This window comes from Amblyomma americanum, chromosome 7, assembly GCF_052857255.1.
Source record: "Amblyomma americanum isolate KBUSLIRL-KWMA chromosome 7, ASM5285725v1, whole genome shotgun sequence".
Taxonomy (NCBI): Eukaryota; Metazoa; Arthropoda; class Arachnida; order Ixodida; family Ixodidae; genus Amblyomma; species Amblyomma americanum.
Window position 1 is genome coordinate 132,353,493 of NC_135503.1, and position 14,940 is coordinate 132,368,432.

The window sequence follows — 14,940 nt, forward strand, 5'->3', positions numbered from 1 at the left end:
TTCATAAATCGACGGTAATATGCGCACAGTCCGAGGAATCTGCGCACCGCTTTCTTATCGGCCGGCGGTGCAAACTGTTCAATAGCAGCTGTTTTCTGCGGGTCTGGGCATACTCCCTCCTTACCAACGACGCGGCCTAGAAACAGCAGCTCTTCATAAGCAAAGTGGCACTTCTCTGCTTTCAAGGTTAGGCCAGAAGACTAGCGCTGTAATATTTCATGAAATTTTAAAGCGCTTGAAAAAAACTTGTTTTTTCTATGTTTTTTTCATCAAAATATGAAAAAAAACGACGACGCAAAGAGTTTTACAATAAACAAAATATTTATTTCCCGAACATAGAAACCAATATAGTTATTATATTATTGCACGTCAGAAGTCCCAACCGAGCTTCCTGGTTGAAGACCTACGCGCAATTTCACATGAGGGCATTCTGACCGACCGTCACAGACACATCAATCTGATTTCGTGTCCAACTCATTTCCACCAGACAGGTTCATGCTTCGCTGTGCAGCTGAAAAATCCTTCCTGGAACTTATATTAGTACACACGTATACAAGTTTTTGCACTCACTCCACTTTGAGGCTGTTGCGCAATTTAGTGTGCACATTCCCAAATTCAGACCAGTTCCGTTCACATGCTGAAGGTGGGGGAATCTGGAGTACGCGACAGGCGAGGGGGTTCAAGGGCTGGTTGGAGCAGAGTCTTTGTCACCATGTGGATTGGTCCAACTGTTTCGCGGAATCCCAAACTCCTTCTCTTGACCAAATTCCCTTTCAGGCTGTGTATTCTGCGACGTTAGGAAGCAGTTTTCCGACGTACACGGATAGGTGCGCTGCCTGGCCGGAAATCCAGTCGAACGTAATTGTGACCTGTGCGTCATTTAGACTTTTGCCACGATACCTTGGGTCTAGGAGGTTGGCAGTGACGTGAATGGGTCGTGCACAGAACTCCTCACGCTCGCTGATCACGTGCATTACTTGAGCCTGTTCTTCTTGCGTCAATGCGCTAGTTTACAGCCATGCCGCGACTTGCGTTTTATTAGACTGGAAAACTTCGCAGACGTCCGACAACAAGGCCTTGTCAGATTCAAGCATAGTAATCACTGAGGAGACTGCTTTCACCAGGTCTAAGCAGCACAACGGCGCAAAATGTATCAGCAGCCCTTCCATAACGTTATCCGAGAGGGAATTGAGCTATCTAACCTCCCACGTGCCTTCCAGATAACTTTTGTTGATTGATAAGTAGTTCACTGTTCGTATTTATATGCTTTTCGTTCTTCAATAAAAAACCAGTTGATAGTCAGCGCCTGTTTGTGCTAGTCCTTCGTCTTGTGTCCCGTTCGTGTTGCGCTGAGAGCGAAAATGAACGCTTACCAACTCGCCCAAATTTCCGCCTTGCTAAACAGCTTCATGCAGTGTGCAAGACACTTGCTTTATTCGCTTCATGCTAGTTGCTATCTTAATGTGCACATACACACGCATTATCTAGTGCACGTTGCACATTAAGCATGAACATATCTCATGGTGAGGAAAACGCACCAACGGAGAATAAAAACAACTTTGAAGTTGCAGGCACCACAATCAAGAAGGAAGAAGAGCAGCACGACAAGAAAAGCACAAGCATGACAGCAGCACGATAGCACAAAAAGGAGGCAAGAAATGCAAGGCTAACGTGGCCTTCGGCACAATATTTCAGGGAGGTAGCATCCCACACAGGCAGGGGTATTCTGGCAAAAGGTTCATTAATGCTGCGTGATAACACTGGATGTGTTGGTTTTGGCAATCCCTAGCTGTGCACTCCACAAGGAACCTAAAACAAGATTCAGCAATGTTTGTTGCCTGATGTGCAAGTGTATAACCTTCCCCGTGTGCACTCCTCATCGCATAAATATTAGGGCCATTGTTGCTTCATTTCAAGCGGTGTATCACAATGCGGTTAGGCAACATTTACACCATACACTAATGCAATGAAGACCACGTGATTGCATTAATGTGCACTGCCGGGGAGTAATGCTCAATGAATTGCGGTCACTTTCGAAGTAGTTTCTTTTACTGTGCATTAAAATAAACAACCTAAACTCTCTATGCGGACTAAAACACGATGTCTACAGTTGAATGAAGGCCACCGTACCATCTGTAGGCATTGCAATGTCGGCAAAAATCTGAAAGGATGCTGAGAACAACTGGAATTTGCTTTGTAACAATACATTGCCACATTCCAATAAGAAAGGGCCTGTCTGTAATGAGAACGAAGCTTGTGTACACCTCATATATTATTCGATCAAAGAAGCACTTGAAGTGCGCCAGAACCTAGGTGAACTGCACTGGCAAGAAGGCTATTACAGTCCTCGACTACGTGAAAGAAAAAGAAATGGAACACTTAAGATGCACAGTGGTGTGTGCACATGGAGGGTGTGTGGAATTCACTGACCTTTCCGCGAACTGGTCGGTCTCGCGTTCGCATAGAATGCCGCAGCAGTGGGGTCGGAAGTCGCCAACATAGGGGCCCGTCCCGTCCCTGCCTTCCCTTCGTGCGGCGGACATCCTTGTTTACTCCGCGCTGTCACGGACATAACCCGCCGGGAAAAACGCTAACCAGCTACAACTGTTGACATGTGTGCGTTGTCAAGGGGTTGCCGAGGCTTCGGGAATGCACGAGATACGGCTGAGTTGGAGCCTAGTGACCATGAAACCCATTATTCCCGTAACGGCTGTCTTCCTCACTTTCGATGTTCCGTAAACAACTTTAGTGATCGTCTGGTCGGCATATGTTTGTAGCATGTGCGAAAGAGAAAAAAAATGTTAGGAAAGTGGTAACCGCTGTGTCGTATGTGCCGTGGGAGTGAGTGGTCGCGTTTGTGCTGTTTGTGTATTTGATTACAATCTCTCCTTTCCCAATTGTTTATTCAGCACTCTTTCACTAATCTGTGATTAGTTAGCGGAAACCTTATTTTCTTTTCCCTAACCACTGATTGGTGAGGCGAGGCGCTTGTAATCTTATTAGTTGCTGTCCCCGCTAAGGGCGGAGACAGAGAATTTAAAAACAAGCACTCTGGATTGAACGAGGGCTGAATTCGTCTGGTCAGCGATTTAGTCATGTAAATAGTTTTCTCCTTGCTTTGTTTCTTCAGGTTTTATTTAAGTTTTAAAAAAATAGTTATCCTTCTCCTTTCCTCGAGTAACGAGTTAGGAGCACAGGATTATCAAGAAACCCCGTTTTCATCATCAACAAGGTGTTTTCTCTCATCACCACTTCAAGAAGGAAACTCAACTGGGTGAATTTGTTCTTCTGCACGATTTAGGCAGTTTGAAACATGGTAAGCAAGTCTGACTTTTAGTTTCCAAGAGGCATGGACAGAAAGTATTCATCACGAATATAACGGTAGAACAGGTTGAAAAATGAGGAAATTGGAGTCATTAAAAGTGCTTGTGCATAATATTTAGGCTTCCTGAAGAATTTCCTTGTTGTACAGCTTTGCTGGCTATTTTCTCTTCAAGTTCAAGCAGAAGTATGAAACCAAACCAAGTAAGGTGGAAACTAGGCTGCTATTTTACTTTAGACTGCCCGAATAAAAATTATTTTCTTTGCGATTACTACCAGGTAATGCCTTTACTGCTGTGTGGCATGCGATGGCATCGTAATTAGTGTTAACATGTTATTGGGCGATATATGCAAGCAGAAAATAAAGGTATCGAAAGCCTGCACATACCATTGTCAATGAGAGGTTTATAACACGACATCGTTAAGGCTGCAATTCAGCAGAAAACCCAGCGTTATCCAGCCGGCATTGTGTCAAAAAACCGCGCCACGCGGGCATATCTGGAATAAAAGTAACTGAAAACAGGATTTGTAATTTAAATCAAATGTCAGCATATTTCTCGAACTACTTCACCTCATAAAGCAATAAACTCTACGTACAAAAAATATGTTTCTATTTCAGTCTGGCTTCAAAGACCCTTGGGTCACCTGCCAGGCGCACTCTACCAACTAGACCGTGCTGGCACATTGCCTGTACTGAGGTACAAAGGAGGTGGGGGGGGGGATGATGTGTGTGTGCTGTTGGCTTCATTTGAATCTTAATAATGTAATTACTGCAGTGAACTAGAGATGTGCTAAACAGTGAGAAACCAGTTACAGTAATATCATGTAGATGAACTGCAGTGTGCAAGAGTTCAAAGACAAGAGTGTGGAACCTGTGTTGAGATAATTGTGTTACTTGTGCGAACATAAATGAACAACAGTGACTGTGTGTGTGACGAGAAACCACGGCAGGAAGCCATTAACACTGCCACATAATGCCCTTAAATGCTGAGCTTACGTGTCCTCCTACAATATTGGGGGCGAGACAAGTTGATATGCCTTTTAGGTGTTGCAACTTATCTGAGTAAGGTTTGTTTTACATGTACAGTGAAAAGTTTCTGGAAGCCTGTGTTGCCAAAATAATTTATTTTCATCACTGTCTTTCAAGAATCCTAGAATTTATTATGCAGCGAAATTGCGAATCATTACCTAGTACAACATTACATATTGAAGAATATGCCTCGTGTACAAAGCTAATTTTTTTGGACAGACCCTCCGCGGTGGCTCAGTGGTCACGGCGCTCGACTACTGATCCGGAGTTCCCGGATTCGAACCCGACCGCGGCGGCTGCGTTTTTATGAAGGAAAAACGTTTATGAAGGAAACAGGGAAGTGCACGTTAAAGATCCCCAGGTGGTCGAAATTATTCCGGAGCCCTCCGCTACGGTACCTCCGCTACGGTACCTCCTTCTTCCTTTCCTCTTTCACTCCCTCCCTTATCCCTTCCCTTACGGCGCGGTTCAGGTGTCCGACGATATATGAGACAGATACTGCGCCATTTCCTTTTCCCAAAAAACCAATTAAAAAAATTGGACAGACCCTCATTTCACAAACGTTCAATAGTGGTATACACGCACATTATTGTTGCCTAATTTGCAAAGAGGAGTGCCCAGCAGTCACCTTTGCTAAACGAAAAGGTGGAAGCACGTACACCGATGGGCCAGCCCCATTAAGGGTGTAGAGGGTAAACAGGTTGTGTGTGATTTTTCTTAAAGCCACCGAAAAATATCCGCAATTTACATAAAGCAAAGTGCAAATGGCTGAGTCAATGAAAATGGGATCTAACACAGTCTGACTGGGAGGTTGATAGCCCAGCACACAAAATTATCCCGGACCCGAAATCACGTATAGAGAAAAAGATCCTGGACCTGGGAACACCACCCGAGTAACCCAGAAAAATCAATAACAATGTTCAGTACTACTAGTATTACTGTCAATTTCCAGCTGGATTACTGAACTGGATCATACCCTTCCAGCTGCAAAATGACATTTGGAGCTTTATTATTGAAATTACGTACAGCTGCATAATTTATGCTTCCAGTTACCTTCAACTGAATTAATGTAGAATTGTAGGTTCTCGTCACGGGTACAAATTGCAGTTCAAAGATGGCAATGGGTAGCCTGACAAAACTCTGCCCAAGCCTTGCCTTGTCACCTCGAAGATAATGATCATGAAACAATCGCCTTACTTTCACCTCAAGAAAACAGTTCATTGCCGTATAACCACATGCAACATGTGAAAGAGGCAGTCGAAAGCAAGCACACAGAGGCAATCAAATGCCATGAAGCAAAGCATGTTGCAATCTTACCACACAAACAGTGCCAAGCAAGATGTGTTGCACCCTGAAGAGATGCTGTAAATGACTGCAGTGCAGGGACCATGCTCTGGGTAGAGCATGTTACGGACTGGTGGCTCTCCACAAACACCAAAGCAAACAGAAAAGCACTGGTGAAAGCATGTCCAGTCAGCACTATGATGCTATAAGGAAAATATTTTGGTGCCTTCCTGTCTTTCACTGAAGCACCAAATAAAATGTGTGTTGTACACAAACGGAACATATAAGGAGACACTACAAGGAGCAGCATTTCTTTAAAATCACCAAACCATGTGTTGAAGCAAACACTCAGCAAGTTGGCCGGCGGCAGGCGGAAAGTACTTGGGACATATTTCTTGACTCACGAAAAGGTGCAGCACCCAAGAAAAATTCAGGGGAGCACTTTGTCGAATTAATGTGCGGTGAGGCGAAAGCCTTTAGAGCAGTGTTGCTGCTTGTGTCGCTGATGTGTGGTGAAGATGTTGATTAAAGACTACACAACTGTTCGCTTCGCAACACTTTCGCATTAGCACGCGCGCGCTTGATTGCTGGAGACAGGAGAGCGTTTAGGCGGCATCCTTCCAGATCAACATTCAGGACGCGTCTGGCAAGATCGCCTGGGAAGCGCTCCTCTCGAACGATGGTGGCGTCACTCAGTGACGTCACACGAATGCGCAGTAGGCTGAGGTGTGGGTATTAAGAGCTAGTAGTGCTAATTAACTAATTACTATTGAACTATGAGGACTCTTGCCCGCTTACGTGGAGGCATGTGAAAGCATGTGCTTTCAGGAAAGGAAAGGTTTTTGGCGAAAGGGCCCAGAGATCATAGCTTCAAATCTTGGTGGACACCTCAACCACGTTTGATTGATAGCTATACTGTGATACTTTCTGCGAACATCCCTGCTGGCAAGTCATGAGCTTATAAAGGCTTTTGCGTTGAAACTAGTCTCTGTTGTCATGCATACCAGTAATGAATTGAAAGCCAAAAATATGGTCGTGTTTATAGACGAGAACCAAAATGAAGAAGACTTGACGAGCATCTTAGCAGTTTGCTGTCAAGCTTGAAGGAGAAAAAATGTGCGCTGATTGCTTGTGGTAAAGTTACATGTGAAAACCATGGCAGTAAGTTCGATTCCCACACGCAGCTTATCATACACTTCCTGTCTGTCAGGTAGAACCGAAATGGTGATGTGTCCTCCTCCTTGTTGTAGATGTTGATGTTCCTGCTATTATCACCACTCGCCGGTGGTGTTATGATCCTGCAGCTGAGTGTGCATGGATGCGTTTGGCAACACAATGCAAGCTGTGCTGATCTTCGAAAAGAACTCTTGACTATGCCGTGCAGCACCAGACATATTTGCAGACAGCTCATGTAATCATTCAGGAGCCTGGTATGGCCACCCAGCTAGGTAACCAGTCCAGCCGAGACGTGAGCGAAGATGGATCTGGAATCAGGGCATTCGAGCACGAGATCCGACGGTGAGAGTGGTCCACCACATCTGCATTTGACGCACACCATTACCTGCAATCTAAGGTTGTACACTGAAATCTTCGAACAAGCCACACATTGCGTTCCCAAATATGTGAAACTGTTGGAGCTGCAAGTCCAACTGCAGTCTAATTTCACGTATGATTGTGAAATATGCTCAATGCAAAACCAATCATTAGTACCAAAATGAACTGTTTCAAATTAACTGTTTCCATAATAGCCACAAATACTTGATTGCAGATTTTCGAAACAGATGGTCTTTCTATATTCAGTAAAAGAAACCACTACAAAATATGTTGCAGTGAAGGGCACACGTTCAATTGTTTATGACTATACCTTCAGTTTTTTAGTATATGCATGCTTTTGAATTTTGCACCGATCAAAATGAGGCTGCATTGTGGTCAGTAACAGAAATCCAAAGCCACTGAACAGCAGTGCGTGTCACTCACACCTATCTCTGCTGTGATATGAAAACTATAAGTCATAATTTATTAACATTATTTTGATAAACAGTTCTATTTACACTGTCCATCCTTGTTAAATAAACTATCTATAAATGCAATCAGACATCACTAGCTGTATGCAGTCTTACTCCAGGCAAACACGTTAACCCTTCATGCCTGTCACAACACATTAAGCACGTGCTCACCAGTTTCACGATTTCCATGCAGGCAGTGCAGGAGAATGAGGATATTCCACACAAATGGCTCATGGATGGATCCCACACAGACTTCTTGTGTGCTGGTACTTTCACCGACAGAAACGGCACACATGTAAAGAAATTTATAAGACTCGTATATTTTTGTTTTCCGCGTGCCCTTACAGAAATAATTATAGAAAAAAATGATTCGCCCTCCTGCGCTCATTTCCACGTGACTGCTATATAACTGATGCTGTAACATTGCTATGAAAATTTCAGCTTGTGTAGCGAAATCACCTTTATGTGTTTCATTAATAATGCTTTAGCCGGTTTATAGTATTCTTTTAAGCTTTCACGCATTTTTTTCACACTTAAAGGGACTATGCAAATAATTCAGAGTCGCTTGTAAATGTTTTCAATGCTTAGAAATGATGCTAATGAGCATTCACACCAAGTATAAGTCTTCAGAACTGAGCTGGAAATTTATTATAAAATTTTTAAAAACGTGTTTTTTAAAATTCACTGGCCGATTGATGTGCTCGTAGTGACCGATTTAGGAACTAAAATCGTGAAAGAAATACGTCACCGTACCCATGACGCCACCAGGCCACCACACGCTGACATTCGCTGGAGCCACGGCAGCCACGACGTCAAGGGAACACTTCCGGTAGCCGTGAAAATCGTCTCCTCGTGCCGCCGCGCGACCCTCTCGGGCAGGCCAGGGCATTGCCTTGGCGCATATGGTTTCAATTTTCCTCTGGCGCCTCCTTCTGACGGGAATTCCGGAACTACTTGCACTGCTCTTCGTGGGCACGCATAGAGCTCGATGCCCATCGCGGCCGTAAGAGCGAGCAGTCGTGACTCGAGGTCCGGGTTTATTACTGCTAATTACCACAGATGACAAGCAAAGAAACCCGTCGCGCGCCGCAATCCAGGAAGGCGAAGAGAGTCCGGAGAGATACCGCCACGCCGCCGACGCTGCTGCTGGGGTGCTAGGAGCGACAACCGGAAGTTTCAAAGCGAACGTCATCTGATGACGTATTCAAAGGCAGGGCCCAGTCCCAGACTTGTTTTCTTTATTTTTGTTTGGTGCCACGTGTGTACGAGTTGAGGGGGAGAGGAGGAGCGTAATTTTTAATCGTCTATATCTTCGTTGTTATTGATGCTAGCTTAAAAATTCTTGCGTTGGGGTGAGGAGTGATGAAATGCCTATCTTTCTTCTGCTTTATGTAATCTCATTTAATTTATGGCATAGTCCCTTTAAGATAACGACTGTGCTGCACATACTCACATTTGCCTGCTTTGAAGTCATTTTCAGCCAGCATGCAAAAGGAATGAGAATGATGCTGCACAAGCTGTCACCGCTATATTTTTCTTTTAAATTACCTTAATGATGCTGGAGGCATCACGTTGTACCTTTCCCGACAGACGTTTACTCTTTCTTGCTGACACCGCTGTGATCAGATAGTGCGCCAGTGCACTTAGGTGTCTAGTCGAGGAGCCCGACACATTGCTGGAGTTTGTTGCTGGGCCACGTGGACACCTATCGTACCATCCACTCTTCACGTGCGCAAAACCCATCCGCTCATCGAGGTTCACTGCTGGCGATTGCACCTCAGAGCTCGACAGTTTGGCACTGCCTCTCACCGCATTGCAACCTTGAATAACCACGGCACCATACGCATCTTCTGGTGATTGCGCAGACGAGCTGACAGTCAGAGACAACTCGAAAGCACCGCGGTGCTATCGAAAGTCGATCCCGTCTGGCAGTTCTAGGGTTTAACAAACGATGAATAAATGCAACAATCAGCAAAACTCATCAAAACCCACCGCCGGCGCCGCCATTACCACGTTACATTAACCACACAGACCGATGACCGATGATCTCTCACTGCGAGCGAAGGGTTTGCAACTGGAGAGCAGTTAGCGCCCCGATGCGGCTGCTCATTTAAGCTTTGGCTAATAACGCCCTGATCCCTTGCTTAATTCATATGTGCCCTTATGACGCCGTTTCATTGCATTGTGCAAATAAAACAAGGTTTTTGTAAGCTTTGTTTTGGCATCAAATAAATACATGTTAAACTGCGGCGACCTAACGTCGTATAAATCAGCGTTGCATTCACTTATTTGCATAATTCGGGTACCTTTGGCCGGGCGAAATTATCGCGGCGAATTGCAGCCATTTTTAGCAGTGGCGGCACATCGTAAATATGATGAAAAGTCAACTTGACATTACTCCAAAACGTGTGCGTATCACGAGTTACACGTGACATTGTCCCAGCCAATCAGATTACAGGAAGCGGTCATTCTCAGTGTGCATCTATTTTCTCTAAATTGGCAGGTCGAGCGCATGTGTTCCCATTGTTGCGTTGTGTCTGCTCCGTTAGCGGACCCAACGGGTAGCGAAGAGCCGATCGTCAGAAGTCGGGCAGCAGGCACTCGGGCATCGCGTTTGACGACGATGCAGAGACGAGTCGAGCAATAGAGAAAACTAACAGAGATTTATTTACATGGTGATCGAAGCGATTTCGGTCCCACAATGAGCACTGCGGCTCGTTTTAAAGGGTCCCGTCTCCCCAGGTCCCTAGTTGGGGAACTTGGTTTAATGAAAAGCGTCCAATCACTACCCTTTTGGGTCACGTGCACTTTCTTCGGGAACCACCCACCGAGACGTCCCCGACACACCCTCGCCACTTCCTGCAGCAGCGATGACAAACACGAAAGGCGACCCAGGTGGAAGGAGCGAAAACAAGGCACAAGTCGAAGCAGCACTTGCGAACAGAGTTCCGCACAATGGAAGAGGAGGCGTCTTCAGAACGGCTGGTACACAGGTGGTGGGGCTCGCTGTAAACAACAGCAGCCGCGTCCGCCGCCGGGCACGGGCCACCCAACAGGACACCCAGACACACTCTCGCCGCCTCCGGCAACTGGTTGTAATGGGCTTTGCCACTTAGCGCACGACCCTCTCGGCGCCGCTTTCCCGATGCACACAATTGAAAACATACGCGCGCCGGGAACCCGAGGAAGCAGCTTGGAGCAGTTTGGCCAGACCAGCGGATGTCCGTCCGAAACCCACTGTCCCAAGGCTCGGGATATTTCGAAACGTAACAGCTTCTCCGGCGGCGTCCGAGATCCCGATGGACAAAGGTCAACAATTATTGTTCAGAGGGATAACTGGGGCGGATGGTGTTCACCATGTGCTTCACTGATGCTGGTACTCTGTTTCTTCAGGAAGTCTCTGCAGCTCCTTTTTTTTTCTCTCAAAATGACGGCTTCTTGTTCTCTGCAGGCCAGTTTACTTCCTAGGAAGGCAGCATCAGTTGAACAACACAGAAACCACAACTGCAAAGCAAGCAAGTGCCATGACTCTCTCCCTGAAATTTACCAGGTTTCTTTTCAACCAAAACGGTTTTAATCCTTGCACAATTACGGCAGCAATTGAAGCAACCTGAGCATTCTTCAAACATACAAACAAAAGTTGAAGATGCCCGATAAAAAGAAAGTGATAGTACGCATAAGTCAGGAAAAAAATGCACACAAGCCAGAATCTCCGAGGCTATCAGTTACACTAAAAGCAGCGACTTAAGCCATCGGCATTGCCGTTCAATTTACCTCTTTTGTACCGAACGTCAAAAGAGTATTGCTGCAGTGCGAGGCTCCAGCGGAGCAGTCGGCCGTTTTTAGGGGACATACTCTGCAACCACGTGATACCTACGATAGAGTACCCCGGACCTTTCTTGAAATAGCACATTTTTCTTTGCAACACCTTCTTCGTCCCGGCACCTAAGACTCTGCAGTGTGGAGTCTGCCTTTTGTTCAGCTATCAAGGACGATCGGTCAACCCCTAGCAATCTTTGCAGGCTATCAAATGCCGGTGTTATCAGAAGCTCACCACAGGATTCTTTAAGCTCCATACAATTTTTGCTACTTTCAGGCCTGCCAAGAATGTTTACTTCTTCAGTCGCCGTTGCGGAGACCTCTCCTGACGCGTCAGGAGGCTCACTTTCCATTGTACCAACGCTACTTGACGCTTCCAGCGGCATGGCCTTAGCGGCAATTTTTCGTGCTTTCGAGCGAGTTAGCGCGTAGACAGTCCCCTCCCCGAACACGAGGTCCTTCTGCCGCAGCAGTTGATCTGATCTGTTTGAAAACAGATAGGGGTACTGCATCGGCAGGCTGGCTGACACGGCAGCCTCCGTATGAAGTACTCCAAAGGGGCCTTCAATGCTTATGTTAGCAATAGGAAGGCACACGCTATTGGCTTCCACCGCCTGTTTAATCCAGGCACACTCCCCGGTGAATTGCCCTGGCTCTACATACGATGGGTGGACTACGTCCATTGTAGCTGCCGAATCTCGCAGCACGCGACACGGCTTTCCATTCACTACAAGATCTCGGATGTAGGGCTCTAGAAGCTTCAAATTTTCCTCGTTGCTGTCCACTGACAAGCAAACAACTTTTGGGTTTTTGCACACCGCCGCCATATGTCCCGGCTTTTGGCAGTTATAGCACACCGGCGCCCGTCTCTTTTCAAATGCTTTCTTTTGGCGCTCTTCTGCTTCAGGTGCGTCCTCTTTTATCCCCGCGCCCTTTTCTGAAGATTCTACACTCCGTGCCTGCTCCTTCACTTTGAAAAGTTGCCCCCTCTCTCCAGATGCTTTCCTGTTCTGGTATTCTTTCTTAGGGCTTCCCTTTCTGTCGAGTGCACGGCGTGAGACGAACTCTTCTGCCAGGTCAGCTGCCTTCGAGACAGTCGTAACGTCTTGCCTGTCTTGCACCCAGTGCCTTATGTCTTCAGGCAACCGACGGTAGAACTGCTCGAGGCCGAAGCATTGCATCATTTTCTCGCTTTCGTCATACGCCTTAGCTTCTTTTAGCCATTCTCCCAGGTTAGCCATCAGCTTGTACTTGAAGTCTGGGTATGACTCATCCCTCTGCTTCTCGGCGTTGCGAAATTTTTGACGGAATGCCTCAGCTGACATTCTGTACTTTTTCAGCAGACTAGACTTCACTTTGTCGTAGTTGTCTGAATCTTCCTTACACAAGCGGGCAATCACATTGGCAGCCTCACCTGACAATAGAGTCAGCAAGCACTGTGGCCACGTTGCCCTGGTAAACCCTGCCTTCTCGCACGTGCGCTCGAAGTTTACCAGAAACAGACCTATGTCCTCTCCTTTCCTATAAGGTTGCATGAGGTCTTTCATTCTGACCGACTTTTGCTCTCCTACGCTAGGTGCTATGCTCTCACCGCTTTCGTTTCGAGCCTTTAGCACCTCCAGTTCAAGACGCTTAAGCTCAAGCGTTTTCTCTAAGCGTTTATCATTTCTCTGTTCTGCTTCCCGCTCTGATTTCTCTCTTTCCGCAATTAGCTCCAGACATTCTGAGAGCTCATCGTCGTCTGCCTCAAGTGCCTCGATAGCCGCGATGATGGCTGTCTTTCTTGTTTGGTCCCGAACATCCAAACCCAAATTTTTGGCCAACTCCAGCAAAAGCGGCTTTTTTAATGCTTTCAGATCCATGGCTGCCTCTAGAGCTGCAAGATTTTCACTTTACCAGGAAATATTTCAACTTACTTTGAAACAACATGTCAAAGATAGCCACAATATACAAAACCTTTGTAAGCTAACTAAGTACAAAGCCTGGTGAAACCTCAGTGAAGAAAATCCCAGCACTCACCGAACTGTGCAACCATGATCCCAGCGGAGTCGATCCCGACGCTGCCAACCAGTTGTTGCGTTGTGTCTGCTCCGTTAGCGGACCCAACGGGTAGCGAAGAGCCGATCGTCAGAAGTCGGGCAGCAGGCACTCGGGCATCGCGTTTGACGACGATGCAGAGACGAGTCGAGCAATAGAGAAAACTAACAGAGATTTATTTACATGGTGATCGAAGCGATTTCGGTCCCACAATGAGCACTGCGGCTCGTTTTAAAGGGTCCCGTCTCCCCAGGTCCCTAGTTGGGGAACTTGGTTTAATGAAAAGCGTCCAATCACTACCCTTTTGGGTCACGTGCACTTTCTTCGGGAACCACCCACCGAGACGTCCCCGACACACCCTCGCCACTTCCTGCAGCAGCGATGACAAACACGAAAGGCGACCCAGGTGGAAGGAGCGAAAACAAGGCACAAGTCGAAGCAGCACTTGCGAACAGAGTTCCGCACAATGGAAGAGGAGGCGTCTTCAGAACGGCTGGTACACAGGTGGTGGGGCTCGCTGTAAACAACAGCAGCCGCGTCCGCCGCCGGGCACGGGCCACCCAACAGGACACCCAGACACACTCTCGCCGCCTCCGGCAACTGATTGTAATGGGCTTTGCCACTTAGCGCACGACCCTCTCGGCGCCGCTTTCCCGATTCACACAATTGAAAACATACGCGCGCCGGGAACCCGAGGAAGCAGCTTGGAGCAGTTTGGCCAGACCAGCGGATGTCCGTCCGAAACCCACTGTCCCAAGGCTCGGGATATTTCGAAACGTAACACCATACGTACCACCTGTACCTTCTTTTTCCCTTTACAATCACTTATATTTACTAGCCGGGCACCAAGAATAGCGCTGCTGAAAATATTTTTTTCAATTCTACGTGAATTTGACGTCAGCGCGAAAAGTGTGTATCGAACGGACGGTGATAGACATCCACTTTGCCCTGCCTTGTCGCTGACTGACACTTCTGACAGCCAATCAGAGTGGCAACATGGCGCCGACCGGCGAATGTGAAAGAAGCGTTTGCGGGTCGGTAGGCTGGAAACGCCGATTGGTCGGTGGGATGCGTGCCTGCATGACGTTTTTTTTTTTTTCGCTTCGCCCTCGTTCTCAACCGGATGTAGGGTCGCCGTGCCTCTCTCAGCCTGTCCCTAGAGAGCCTAGGGAATCGCTAGGGCCGGCCGGCCGTCCGCCGGGCGTGCGTGGTCCGCGGGCATTCTCTTCGTGAGACTAGGCGGCGCCGCGCGCGTTTCGGGAGCTGTCCAGGTATGGCTTTTTTGCGTGGTGCGCTCGTCGGTGACAGCCAGCTGAAATTTCTGTACAGTTCTTGCTTCCACGACATTGCGACGACCCCCAAAAGGCGCTGACCCGCGAGAAATCGCCAGCGACATAAATGTACGCCTTTTATCGCAAATTTCGCTTCATGTAGTGCTCTACC